Source organism: Pseudophryne corroboree (genome assembly GCF_028390025.1).
Source record: "Pseudophryne corroboree isolate aPseCor3 chromosome 3 unlocalized genomic scaffold, aPseCor3.hap2 SUPER_3_unloc_1, whole genome shotgun sequence".
Classification (NCBI taxonomy): domain Eukaryota; kingdom Metazoa; phylum Chordata; class Amphibia; order Anura; family Myobatrachidae; genus Pseudophryne; species Pseudophryne corroboree.
This window is the reverse complement of record NW_026967493.1, coordinates 7375509-7388330: the sequence shown is the minus strand read 5'-3', so window position 1 is coordinate 7388330 and position 12822 is coordinate 7375509. Positions and strand designations below refer to the sequence as shown.

Below are 12822 nucleotides of genomic sequence, written 5' to 3'. Positions count from 1 at the left end.
AGGATCATGCCTAGGAGAGGCAGATGAGCTGTAGGAACCAACTGCGACTTTGGAATATGTATATATAATCCAGCGGTGTTGCAGTCACACTTCCAGAGAAAGTGATACGCTGTTTAGCAACTGCTCTCTTGATCTCACTTTTATGAGGAGATCGTCCAAATACGTGATAATAGTGACACCTTGCTTCCGCAGGAGCAACATCATTTCCGCCATTACCTTGGTGAATATTCTCCAGGCCGTGGAGAGACCAAACGGCAACGTCTGAAATTGGTAATGACAATCCCGTTCGCAATTCTGAGGTACGCCTGATGAGGTGGATAAATGGGGACCTGAAGGTATGCATCCTATATGTCCCGAGTCACCCTTCAAGCTTACAACGACCGCTCTTAGCGATTCCATCTTGAACTTGCACCTTTTCAGGTATATGTTCAGGGATTTTAAATTCAATATAGGTCTGACCGAACCATCTGGTTTCGGGCCTACCACATGGTCAAATAATAACCCCCTCCTTGTTGAAGGAGGTGAACCTTGACCACCACCTGTTGAAGATGCAATTTGTGAATTGCAGTTAACACTGTTTCCCTCTCGTGGGGGGAAGCCGGCAGGGTCATCGATGAGTGGGCATTTCTCAAAGTCCAGCTTGTATCCCTGAGACACAATATCTATTGCCCAGGGATCTAACAGGGAGCGAACCCACTTGTGGCTGAACTTCCGAAGGCGTGCCCCCTCCGGGCCTAGCTCCGCCTGGGGAGCCCAAGCGACATGCGGTGGATTTTTGTAGAGGCCGAGGAGGACTTCTGTTTTCTCTGCCCCCTGCTCTGACAAGAAAGGACGCATCTCGGACTTTCTTGCTTCTTTATTCGAAAAGCTGCACTGGGTGAGACCCTGACTGTCCCAAGGCTTCAGCTTTATCAAACCTTTTATGCAAGGAGTTTACATTATTATTTAACACCTGCCACCTATCCATCCAGTCAGGTGTCGGCGCCAACACCTCATATGCACTTGCTCCGCCTCCACGTACCCTTCCTCATCACACATGTCGACACTGACGTACCGACACACCGCAGACACACAGGGAATGCTCTGACTGAGGACAGGACCCCACAAAGGCTTTTGGGGAGACAGAGAGAGAGTATGCCAGCACACACCACAGCGCTATATACCCCAGGGATAACACTATCAGATGTGTTCACCTAGTAGCTGCTGATATAAACACAATAATGTTCCTTTTTGCGCCTACATTTATGTGCCCCCCCCCTCTCTTTTGCCCTTGTTGTATCTGGATACTGCAGGGGAGAGCCTGGGGAGCTGCTTCCAGCGGAGCTGTGAAGATAAAATGGCGCTGGTTAGTGCTGAGGAAGAAGCTCCGCCCCCTCATCGGCGGGCTTCTGTCCCGCTATTCTGTGAGAAAAAATGGCGGGGTTTTACACATATACAGTCTGGGACTGTATTTATGTGTATATTTTGCCAAAAGGTATTCATATTGCTGCCCAGGGCGCCCCCCCCAGCGCCCTGCACCCTACAGTGACCGGAGAGTGTGGTGTGCAAAGGGAGCAATGGCTCACAGCTGCGGTGCTGTGCGCTACCTTATGTGAAGACCGGAGTCTTCATGCCGCCGATTTCGACGTCTTCTGTCTTCTCCAGGCCTTCTGTACTTCTGGCTCTGCGAGGGGGACGGCGGCGCGGCTCCGGGAACGGACGATCGAGGTCGGTACCTGTGTTCGATCCCTCTGGAGCTAATGGTGTCCAGTAGCCTAAGAAGCGCAACCTATCTGCAAGCAGGTACGTTTGCTTCTCTCCCCTCAGTCCCTCGTAGCAGTGAGTCTGTTGCCAGCAGAAGCTCACTGAAAATAAAAAACCTAACAAATACTTTCTTTTCTAGCAGGCTTAGGAGAGCCTCCTAGGAGCACCCAGCTCTGGCCGGGCACAGATTCTAACTGAGGTCTGGAGGAGGGGCATAGAGGGAGGAGCCAGTGCACACCAGATAGTACCTAATCTTTCTTTAGAGTGCCCAGTCTCCTGCGGAGCCCGTCTATTCCCCATGGTCCTTACGGAGTCCCCAGCATCCACTAGGACGTTAGAGAAAATAAGATTTTACTCACCGGTAAATCTATTTCTCGTAGTCCGTAGTGGATGCTGGGGACTCCGTAAGGACCATGGGGAATAGCGGCTCCGCAGGAGACTGGGCACAACTAAAGAAAGCTTTAGGACTACCTGGTGTGCACTGGCTCCTCCCTCTATGACCCTCCGCCAGACCTCAGTTAGGATACTGTGCCCGGAAGAGCTGACACAATAAGGAAAGGATTTGGAATCCTGGGTAAGACTCATATCAGCCACACCAATCACACCGTACAACTCGTGATACTATACCCAGTTAACAGTATGGAATATAACTGAGCCTCTCAACAGATGGCTCTCAACAATAACCCTGTAGTTAAACAATAACTATATACAAGTATTGCAGACAATCCGCACTTGGGATGGGCGCCCAGCATCCACTACGGACTACGAGAAATAGATTTACCGGTGAGTAAAATCTTATTTTCTCTAACGTCCTAAGTGGATGCTGGGGACTCCATAAGGACCATGGGGATTATACCAAAGCTCCCAAACGGGCGGGAGAGTGCGGATGACTCTGCAGCACCGAATGAGCGAACTCTAGGTCCTCCTCAGCCAGGGTATCAAACTTGTAGATTCTTGCAAATGTGTTTGACCCCGACCAAGTAGCTGCTCGGCAAAGTTGTAAAGCCGAGACCCCTCGGGCAGCCGCCCAAGAAGAGCCCACCTTCCTTGTGGAATGGGCTTTCACTGATCTAGGATGCGGCAGTCCAGCCGCAGAATGTGCCAGCTGAATCGTGCTACAGATCCAGCGAGCAATAGTCTGCTTTGAAGCAGGAGCACCCAGCTTGTTGGGTGCATACAGGATAAATAGCGAGTCAGTTTTTCTGACACTAGCCGACCTGGAAACATAAATTTTTAGGGCCCTGACTACGTCCAGCAACTTGGAATCCTCCAAGTCCTTAGTAGCCGCAGGCACCACAATGGGTTGGTTCAAATGAAAAGCTGATACCACCTTAGGCAGGAATTGGGAACGAGTCCTCAATTCCGCCCTATCCATATGGAAAATCAGATAAGGGCTTTTACATGACAAAGCCGCCAATTCTGACACACGCCTGGCCGAGGCCAAGGCCAACAGCATGACCACTTTCCACGTGAGATACTTTAGCTCCACGGTTTTAAGTGTCTCAAACCAATGTGACTTTAGGAAATCCAACACCACGTTGAGATCCCAAGGTGCCACAGGAGGCACAAAAGGAGGCTGAATATGTAGCACTCCCTTAACAAAAGTCTGAACTTCAGGCAGTGAAGCCAGTTCTTTTTGGAAGAAAATCACCCGAAATCTGGACCTTAATGGAACCCAATTTGAGGCCCATAGTCACCCCTGACTGTAAGAAGTGCAGGAATCGACCCAGCTGAAATTCCTCCAATGGGGCCTTCCTGGCCTCACACCAAGCAACATATTTTCGCCATATGCGGTGATAATGCTTTGCGGTCACATCCTTCCTGGCTTTGATCAGCGTAGGAATGACTTCTTCCGGAATGCTCTTTTCCTTTAGGATCCGGTGTTCAACCTCAATGCCGTCAAACGCAGCCGCGGTAAGTCTTGGAACAGACAGGGCCCCTGCTGCAGCAGGTCTTGTCTGAGCGGTAGAGGCCATGGGTCCTCTGAGATCATTTCTTGAAGTTCTGGGTACCAAGCTCTTCTTGGCCAATCCGGAACAATGAGTATAGTTCTTACTCTTCTCCTTCTTATTATCCTCAGTACCCTGGGTATGAGAGGAAGAGGAGGCAACACATAAACCGACTGGTACACCCACTGTGTCACTAGAGCGTCCACCGCTATCGCCTGAGGGTCCCTTGACCTGGCGCAATATTTTTCTAGCTTTTTGTTGAGGCGGGACGCCATCATGTCCACCTGTGGCCTTTCCCAACGGTTTGCAATCAGCCGGAAGACTTCTGGATGAAGTCCCTACTCTCCCGGGTGGAGGTCGTGCCTGCTGAGGAAGTCTGCTTCCCAGTTGTCCACTCCCGGAATGAACACTGCTGACAGTGCTAACACGTGATTTTCCGCCCATCTGAGAATCCATGTGGCTTCTGCCATCGCCATCCTGCTTCTCGTGCCGCCCTGTCGGTTTACATGGGCGACCGCCGTGATGTTGTCTGACTGAATCAGTACCGGCTGGCTTTGAAGCAGGGGTCTTGCCTTACTTAGGGCATTGTAAATGGCCCTTAGTTCCAGAATATTTATGTGTAGGGAAATCTCCTGGCTTGACCAAAGTCCTTGGAAATTTCTTCCCTGCGTGACTGCTCCCCAGCCTCGAAGGCTGGCATCCGTGGTCACCAGGACCCAGTCCTGTATGCCGAATCTGCGGCCCTCCAGAAGATGAGCACTCTGCAGCCACCACAGTAGAGACACCCTGGTCCTTGCAGACAGGGTTATCATCCGATGCATCTGAAGATGCGATCCGGACCACTTGTCCAACAGATCCCACTGAAAGATCCTTGCATGGAACCTTCCGAATGGAATTGCTTTGTAAGAAGCTACCATCTTTCCCAGGACTCGCGTGCAGTGGTGCACCGACACCTGTTTTGGTTTTAGGAGGTCTCCGACTAGAGATGACAACTCCTTGGCCTTCTCCTCCGGGAGAAACACCTTCTTCTGTTCTGTGTCCAGAACCATCCCCAGGAACAATAGACGCGTTGTAGGAACCAGCTGCGACTTTGGAATATTCAGGATCCAGCCGTGCTGTTGTAGCACTTCCCGAGGTAGTGCTACTCCGATCAACAACTGTTCCCTGGACCTCGCCTTTATAAGGAGATCGTCCAAGTACGGGATAATTATAACTCCCTTTCTTCGAAGGAGTATCATCATTTCGGCCATTACCTTGGTAAATACCCTCGGTGCCGTGGACATACCAAACGGCAACGTCTGGAATTGGTAATGACAGTCATGTGCCACAAATCTGAGGTACTCCTGGTGAGGAGGGTAAATGGGGACATGCAGGTAAGCATCCTTGATGTCCAGTGATACCATGTAATCCCCTTCCTCCAGGCTTGAAATAACCGCCCTGAGCGATTCCATCTTGAACTTGAATCTTTTTATATACGTGTTCAAGGATTTAAAATTTAAAATGGGTCTCACCAAACCGTCCGGTTTCGGTACCACAAACATTGTGGAATAGTAACCCTTTCCTTGTTGAAGGAGGGGTACCTTGACTATCACCTGCTGCGAATACAGCCTGTGAATTGCCTCTAGCACTGCCTCCCTGTCCAAGGGAGTCGTTGGCAAGGCAGATTTGAGGAAACGGCGAGGGGGAGACGTCTCGAATTCCAGCTTGTATCCCTGAGATACCACTTGTAGAATCCAGGGATCCACCCGTGAGCAAGCCCACTGATCGCTGAAGTACTTGAGACGGGCCCCCACCGCACCTGGCTCCGCCAGTGGAGCCCCAGCGTCATGCTGTGGACTTAGAGGAAGCGGGGGAGGACTTTTGTTCCTGGGAACTGGCTGTATTTTGCAGCTTTTTCCCTCTACCTCTGCCTCTGGGCAGAAAGGACGCGCCTCTAACCCGCTTGCCTTTCTGGGGCCGAAAGGACTGTACCTGATAATACGGTGCTTTCTTTGGCTGTGAGGGAACATGGGGTAAAAATGCTGATTTCCCAGCTGTCGCTGTGGAAACTAGGTCCGAGAGACCATCCCCAAACAACTCCTCACCCTTGTAAGGCAAAACTTCCATGTGCCTTTTAGAATCTGCATCCCCTGTCCACTGCCGAGTCCATAAACCCCTCCTGGCAGAAATGGACATTGCATTTATTCTAGATGCCAGCCGGCAAATATCCCTCTGTGCATCTCTCATGTATAAGACTGCGTCTTTTATATGCTCTATGGTTAGCAATATAGTGGCCCTGTCTAAGGTATCAATATTTTCTGACAGGGAATCTGACCACGCAGCTGCAGCACTGCACATCCATGTTGAAGCAATAGCTGGTCTCAGTATAATGCCTGAGTGTGTATAAACAGACTTCAGGATAGCCTCCTGCTTCCTATCAGCAGGTTCCTTGAGGGCGGCCGTGTCCGGAGACGGTAGAGCCACCTTCTTGGACAGACGCGTGATCGCCTTATCCACCCTAGGGGACGTCTCCCAACGTAACCTGTCCTCTGGCGGGAAAGGGTACGCCATTAGTAACTTTTTAGAAATTACCAGTTTCTTATCGGGGGAAGCCCACGCTTCTTCACACACTTCATTTAATTCATCAGATGGGGGAAAAACCACTGGTAGTTTTTTCTCCCCAAACATTATACCCTTTTTTGTGGTACCTGGGGTAATATCAGAAATGTGCAAGACATTTTTCATTGCCGCAATCATATAACGGGTGGCTCTATTGGAATGTACACTAGTCTCCTCCTCGTCGACACTGGAGTTGGTATCCGTGTCGACATCTGTGTCTGCCATCTGAGGTAGCGGGCGTTTTAGAGCCCCTGATGGCTTTTGAGACGCCTGGGCAGGCACGAGCTGAGAAGCCGGCTGTCCCACATCAGTTATGTCGTCAAACCTTTTATGTAAGGAGTCGACACTATCACGTAATTCCTTCCACATGACCATCCATTCATGTGTCTGCCCCGCAGGGGGTGACATCACATTTATCGGCACCTGCTCCGCCTCCACATAAGCCTCCTCATCAAACATGTTGACACAGCCGTACCGACACACCGCACACACACAGGGAATGCTCTGACTGAGGACAGGACCCCACAAAGCCCTTTGGGGAGACAGAGAGAGAGTATGCCAGCACACACCAGAGCGCTATATATATACAGGAATTCACACTACCCACAGTGATCTATTCCCTATAGCTGCTAATATTATGCAGAATTTGCGCCTAAATTTAGTGCCCCCCCTCTCGGTGTTCAACCGCCATGCCGTCAAACGCAGCCGCGGTAAGTATTGGAACAGACAGGGCCCCTGTTGCAACAAGTCCTGTCTTAGAGGCAGAGGCCACGGATCCTCTGTGAGCATTTCTTGCAGATCTTGATACCAAGTCCTTCTTGGCCAATCCGGAACAATGAGTATTGTTCTCACTCCTCTTTTTCTTATGATTTTCAGCACCTTGAGTATGAGAGGAAGGGGAGGAAATACATAAACCGACTGGAACCTCCACGGCGTCACTAGTGCGTCCACAGCTATCGCCTGAGGGTCTCTTGACCTGGCGCAATACCTCTGTAGCTTTGTGTTGAGGCGGGATGCCATCATGTCCACCTGTGGCAGTTCCCACCGACTAGCAATCTGCGTGAAGACTTCTTGATGAAGTCCCCACTCTCCCGGGTGGAGGTCGTGCCTGCTGAGGAACTCTGCTTCCCAGTTGTCCACTCCCGGAATGAACACTGCTGCCAGTGCGCTTACGTGATTCTCCGCCCAGCGAAGAATTCTGGTGGCTTCCGCCATTGCCACCCTGCTCCTTGTGCCGCCTTGGTGGTTTACATGAGCCACTGCTGTGATGTTGTCTGACTGAATCAGAACCGATTGGTCGCGAAGCAGTGTCTCCGCTTGACGTAGGGCGTTGTATATGGCCCTTAGTTCCAGGATGTTGATGTGAAGGCAAGTCTCCTGACTTGACCACAGACCTTGGAAATTTCTTCCCTGTGTGACTGCCCCCCACCCTCGGAGGCTTGCATCCGTGGTCACCAGGACCCAGTCCTGAATGCCGAATCTGCGGCCCTCGAGAAGGTGAGCACTCTGCAGCCACCACAGGAGAGACACCCTGGCCCTGGGGGATAGGGTGATTAACCGATGCATCTGAAGATGTGATCCGGACCATTTGTCCAGTAAGTCCCACTGAAAGGTCCTCGCATGGAACCTGCCGAAGGGAATGGCCTCGTATGATGCCACCATTTTCCCCAGGACTCGAGTGCAGTGATGCACTGACACCTGTTTTGGTTTTAACAGGTTCTTGACCAGGGTCATGAGTTCCTGAGCTTTCTCTATCGGGAGATAAACCCTTTTCTGGTCTGTGTCCAGAATCATGCCCAGGAAAGGCAGACGAGTCGTAGGAAGCAACTGCGACTTTGGAATATTTAGAATCCAGCCGTGTTGCCGTAACACTTCCAGAGAAAGTGCTACGCTGTTCAGCAACTGCTCTCTTGATCTCGCTTTTATGAGATCGTCCAAGTACGGGATAATTGTGATCCCTTGCTTCCGCAGGAGTACCATCATTTCCGCCATTACCTTGGTAAATATTCTCGGTGCCGTGGAGAGTACCACAAATCTGAGGTACGCCTGATGAGGTGGATAAATGGGGACATGAAGGTATGCATCCTTTATGTCCAGAGACACCATAAAATCCCCCCCTTCCAGGCTTGCGATGACCGCTCTCAGTGATTCCATCTTGAACTTGAACCTTTTCAGGTATATGTTCAGGGATTTTAAATTCAATATGGATCTGACCGAACCGTCTGGTTTCGGGACTACAAACATGGTCGAATAATAACCCTTTCCTTGTTTAGAGAGGGGAACCTTGACCACCACCTGTTGAAGGTACAATTTGTGAATTGCAGCTAGCACTATCTCCCTCTCGAGGGGGGAAGCTGGCAGGGCCGATTTGAGGTATTAGTGCGGGGGCATCTCTTTGAATTCCAGCTTGTATCCCTGTGACACAATATCTATCGCCCAGGGATCTAACTGGGAGTGAACCCACATGTGGCTGAAATTTCGGAGATGCGCCCCCACCGGGCCTAGCTCCGCCTGTGGAGCCCCAGCGTCATGCGGTGGATTTGGTGGAAGCTGGGGAGGACTTCTGTTCCTGGGAACTAGCTGTGTTGTGCAGCTTCTTTCCTCTGCCCCTGCCCCTAGCAAGAAAGGACGCACCTCGGACTTTCTTGCCTCTTTGTGATCGAAAGGACTGTATTTGGTAATACGGTGCTTTCTTAGGCTATGAGGAAACAAATGGCAACAAATTTTACTTTCCAGCAGTAGCTGTGGAGACCAGGTCCGAGAGACCCTCCCCAAACAATTCCTCACCCTTGTAAGGCAAAACCTCCATGTGCCTTTTTGAGTCGGCATCACCTGTCCATTGCCGAGTCCACAGGACCCTTCTGGCAGAAATCGACATAGCATTTATTCTAGAACCCAGTATACTAATGTCTCTTTGAGCATCTCTCATATATAGGACAGCGTCTTTTATATGCCCCAGGGTCATTAATATAGCATCCTTGTCTAAGGTATCAAGCTCCTCAGACAGGGTATCTGTCCATGCTGCTACAGCACTACACACCCAGGCCGATCCGATCGCTGGCCTCAGTAAGGTACCTGAATGCGTATAAATGGACTTCAGAGTACCCTCTTGCTTTCTATCCGCAGCATCTTTTAGGGTGGCCGTATCCTGTGACGGCAGGGCTACCCTCTAGGATAAGCGTGTTAAAGCTTTGTCCACCCTAGGGGAGGCTTCCCAGCGTAACCTATCCGTTGGAAGGAAAGGGTACGCCATAAGCATCCTTTTGGAAATCTGCAGTTTTTTATCTGGAGATTCCCAAGCCTTTTCACATAACTCATTTAGCTCGTGTGAAGGGGGAAAGGTCACCACCTGCCTTTTTTCCCCATACATATGAACCCTCTTGTCAGGGACTGGGGTTTCCTCTGTGATGTGCAACACATCCTTAATTGCTATAATCATATAACGGATGGCTTTAGCCAATTTTGGCTGTATTTTAGCATCATCGTAATCGACACTGGAGTCAGAATCCACGTCGGTATCTGTGTCAACAATTTGGGATAGTGGGCGCTTCTGGGACCCTGACGGCCCCTGCGACATAGGATCAGGCATGGGCTGGGACCCTGACTGTCCTGAGGCTTCAGCTTTATCCAACCTTTTATGCAAGGAATTTACATTATCATTTAAAACCTTCCACATATCCATCCAATCAGGTGTCCGCGCCGTCGGCGGAGACACCACATTCATTTGCTCAAGCTCTGTTTCCACATAGCCTTCCTTGTCAAACATGTCGACACAAGCATACCGACACACCACACACTCAGGGAATGCTCTTTTCGAAGACAGTTCCCCCACAAGGCCCTTTGGAGAGACAGAGAGAGAGTATGCCAGCACACACCCCAGCGCTATACAACCCAGGAATAACACAGTAACTTAATGTTAACCTAGTAGCTGCTGTTTATATATTGGTTTTTTTTTGCGCCTAATTATGTGCCCCCCCCCCCCTCTCTTTTTACCCTCTTCTACCGTGTATCTGCAGGGTAGAGCCTGTGGAGTTTTCTCTCAGCGGAGCTGTGGAGAAAAAATGGCGCTGGTGAGTGCTGAGGAAGAAGCCCCGCCCCCTCAGCGGCAGGCTTCTGTCCCGCTTTAATGTACAAATTTTGGCGGGGGCTCATACATATATACAGTGCCCAACTGTATATATGCCCAACTTTTGCCAAGAGGTCCTAATTGCTGCCCAGGGCGCCCCCCCCCTGCGCCCTGCACCCTTACAGTGACCGGAGTATGTGGGTGTATGTGGGAGCAATGGCGCACAGCTGCAGTGCTGTGCGCTACCTCAGTGAAGACTGGAGTCTTCTGCCGCCGATTTCGAAGTCTTCTTGCTTCTTATGCTCACCCGGCTTCTGTCTTCCAGCTCTGCGAGGGGGACGGCGGCGCGGCTCTGGGATCGGACGATGAGGGTGAGATCCTGTGTACGATCCCTCTGGAGCTAATGGTGTCCAGTAGCCTAAGAAGCAGGACCTATCTACAGAGAGTAGGGCTGCTTCTCTCCCCTCAGTCCCACGATGCAGGGAGTCTGTTGCCAGCAGAGCTCCCTGAAAATAAAAAACCTAACAAAATACATTCTTACAGCAAGCTCAGGAGAGCTCACTGAACAGCACCCAGCTCGTCTGGGCACAGATTCAAACTGAGGTCTGGAGGACGGACATAGAGGGTGGAGCCAGAGCACACCAGAATACAAATTCTTTCTTAAAGTGCCCTGTCTCCTGCGGAGCCCGTCTATTCCCCATGGTCCTTACGGAGTCCCCAGCATCCACTAGGACGTTAGAGAAAAGGTGACGGTATGCAGGCGGTCGGGATTCCAGCGCTGGTATGCTGGTCGTCAGGAGCCTGACCGCCGGCAACCTGAAGACCACCCCTTATATACAGTACGTCAAACTATAGTACACCTGCTACTCAGTATGCCACACAGCAGTACTCCTTAGGGGTTGGGTAGGCGTTGCCAGCTGTCGGAATCCCGGCAGCAGAATGCCGGTGGGGGGCAAGTGCAACAAAGCCCCTTGCGGGCTAGCTGCACTCTCCATGCATCAGGCTTGGTGGCGGCGCTCGCCACAGGTTCTGTTCCCACTCTATCCCCGGCACCCCTGGGCTGTAGGTGCTGAGTTCATACTCCACTTGTGATAGATTAATATTGTCTTTTTTTACAGGAGGACTACAGGTCCCAGCAAGCCTCCCCCCGCATGCTGGTACTTGGAGAACCACAAGTAACAGCAGGTGGAGCATTAAGGGCACACTATAATATCAGTCGTCGGGCAGGTCTCCTAGTTTTTAAGCAGGTTTTATAACAGGACATCAGCGTGTCTTCCACCAAAGCCTGCTCTACCTGACTAAAACAAGACACTGCTCCACCTGTATTATAATAGTGTTCTCCCCAGGCTTTTTTTCCAGGGGGTCTGCTCCAACTGTATACTAACCTGACACCAGAGCCTGCTCCACCTGTACTATACTAACCTGACACCAGAACCTGCTCCCCCTGTATTATACTAACCTGACACCAGAACCTACTCCACCTGTAGTATAGTAACCTGACACTAGAAACTGCTCCACCTGTATTATACTAACCTGAAACTAGAGCGTGCTCACCATCTATTATACTAACCAGACACCAGAGCCTGCTCCACCTGTATTGTGGTAACCCGAGACCAGAGCATGCTCCAGCCACCTGTATTATACTAACCTGACACCAGAGCCTGCTCCACCTGCATTATACTATCCTGATACCAGAGCATGCTCCACCTGTATTATAGTAACCTGACACCAGAACCTACTCCAGCTGTATTATACTAATCTGACACTGCTCCACCTGTATTATACTAACCTGAATCCAGAGCATGCTCACCATCTATTATACTAACCAGACACCAGAGTCTGCTCCACCTGTATTATAGTAACCCGACACCAGAGGCTGCTCCACCTGTGTTATAGTAAGTTGACACCAGAACCTGCTCCGCCTGTATTATAGAAACCTGACACCAGAGCTTGCTTCATCTGTATTATAGTAACCTGAGACCAGAGCCTGCTCCACCTGTATTATATTAACATGACACCAGAGCCTGCTCTACTTGTATTTTAGTAAGCTGACACCAGAACCTGCTCCATCTGCATTATAGTAACCTTCCACCAGAACCTGTTCCAGCTGTATTTTAGTAACCTGACACCAGAGCCTGCTCCACCTGTATTATAGTAACCTGACACCAGAGGCTGCTCCACCTGTGTTATAGTAACCTGACCCCAGAGCCTGCTCGGCCATCTATTACATACTAAGAACACCATAGTCTGCTCCATATGTTGCAGCATCATGCAGTATAGTCTGCTCCATGTGCTGTACTTCTACTATAATAATAAATGTAATTATTACCTGCTGTTTCCGCTAGAAATAACGCGTCTTCGACGCTTCCCGTTCTCTCTAGTCTGCAGCGCTGTCTACGCCCTTGCCCATCCGGAAACATGACACATTCTACTACAGACACAAAGTTGTGAAAGAAAGCTTCAGCA

General features: G+C 50.5%; 1 protein-coding gene across 1 annotated transcript in view; it reads right to left on the bottom strand.

Annotated features, from left to right (window-relative positions):
• The window catches only part of LOC134983104 (oocyte zinc finger protein XlCOF7.1-like), a 163768-nt gene extending 150946 nt beyond the window's left edge, over positions 1–12822 (bottom strand). The window contains exon 1 of the mRNA XM_063948805.1: positions 12686–12822. The gene's annotated coding sequence lies outside the window, so the exon portion shown is untranslated. The remainder of the gene's footprint in view (positions 1–12685) is intronic.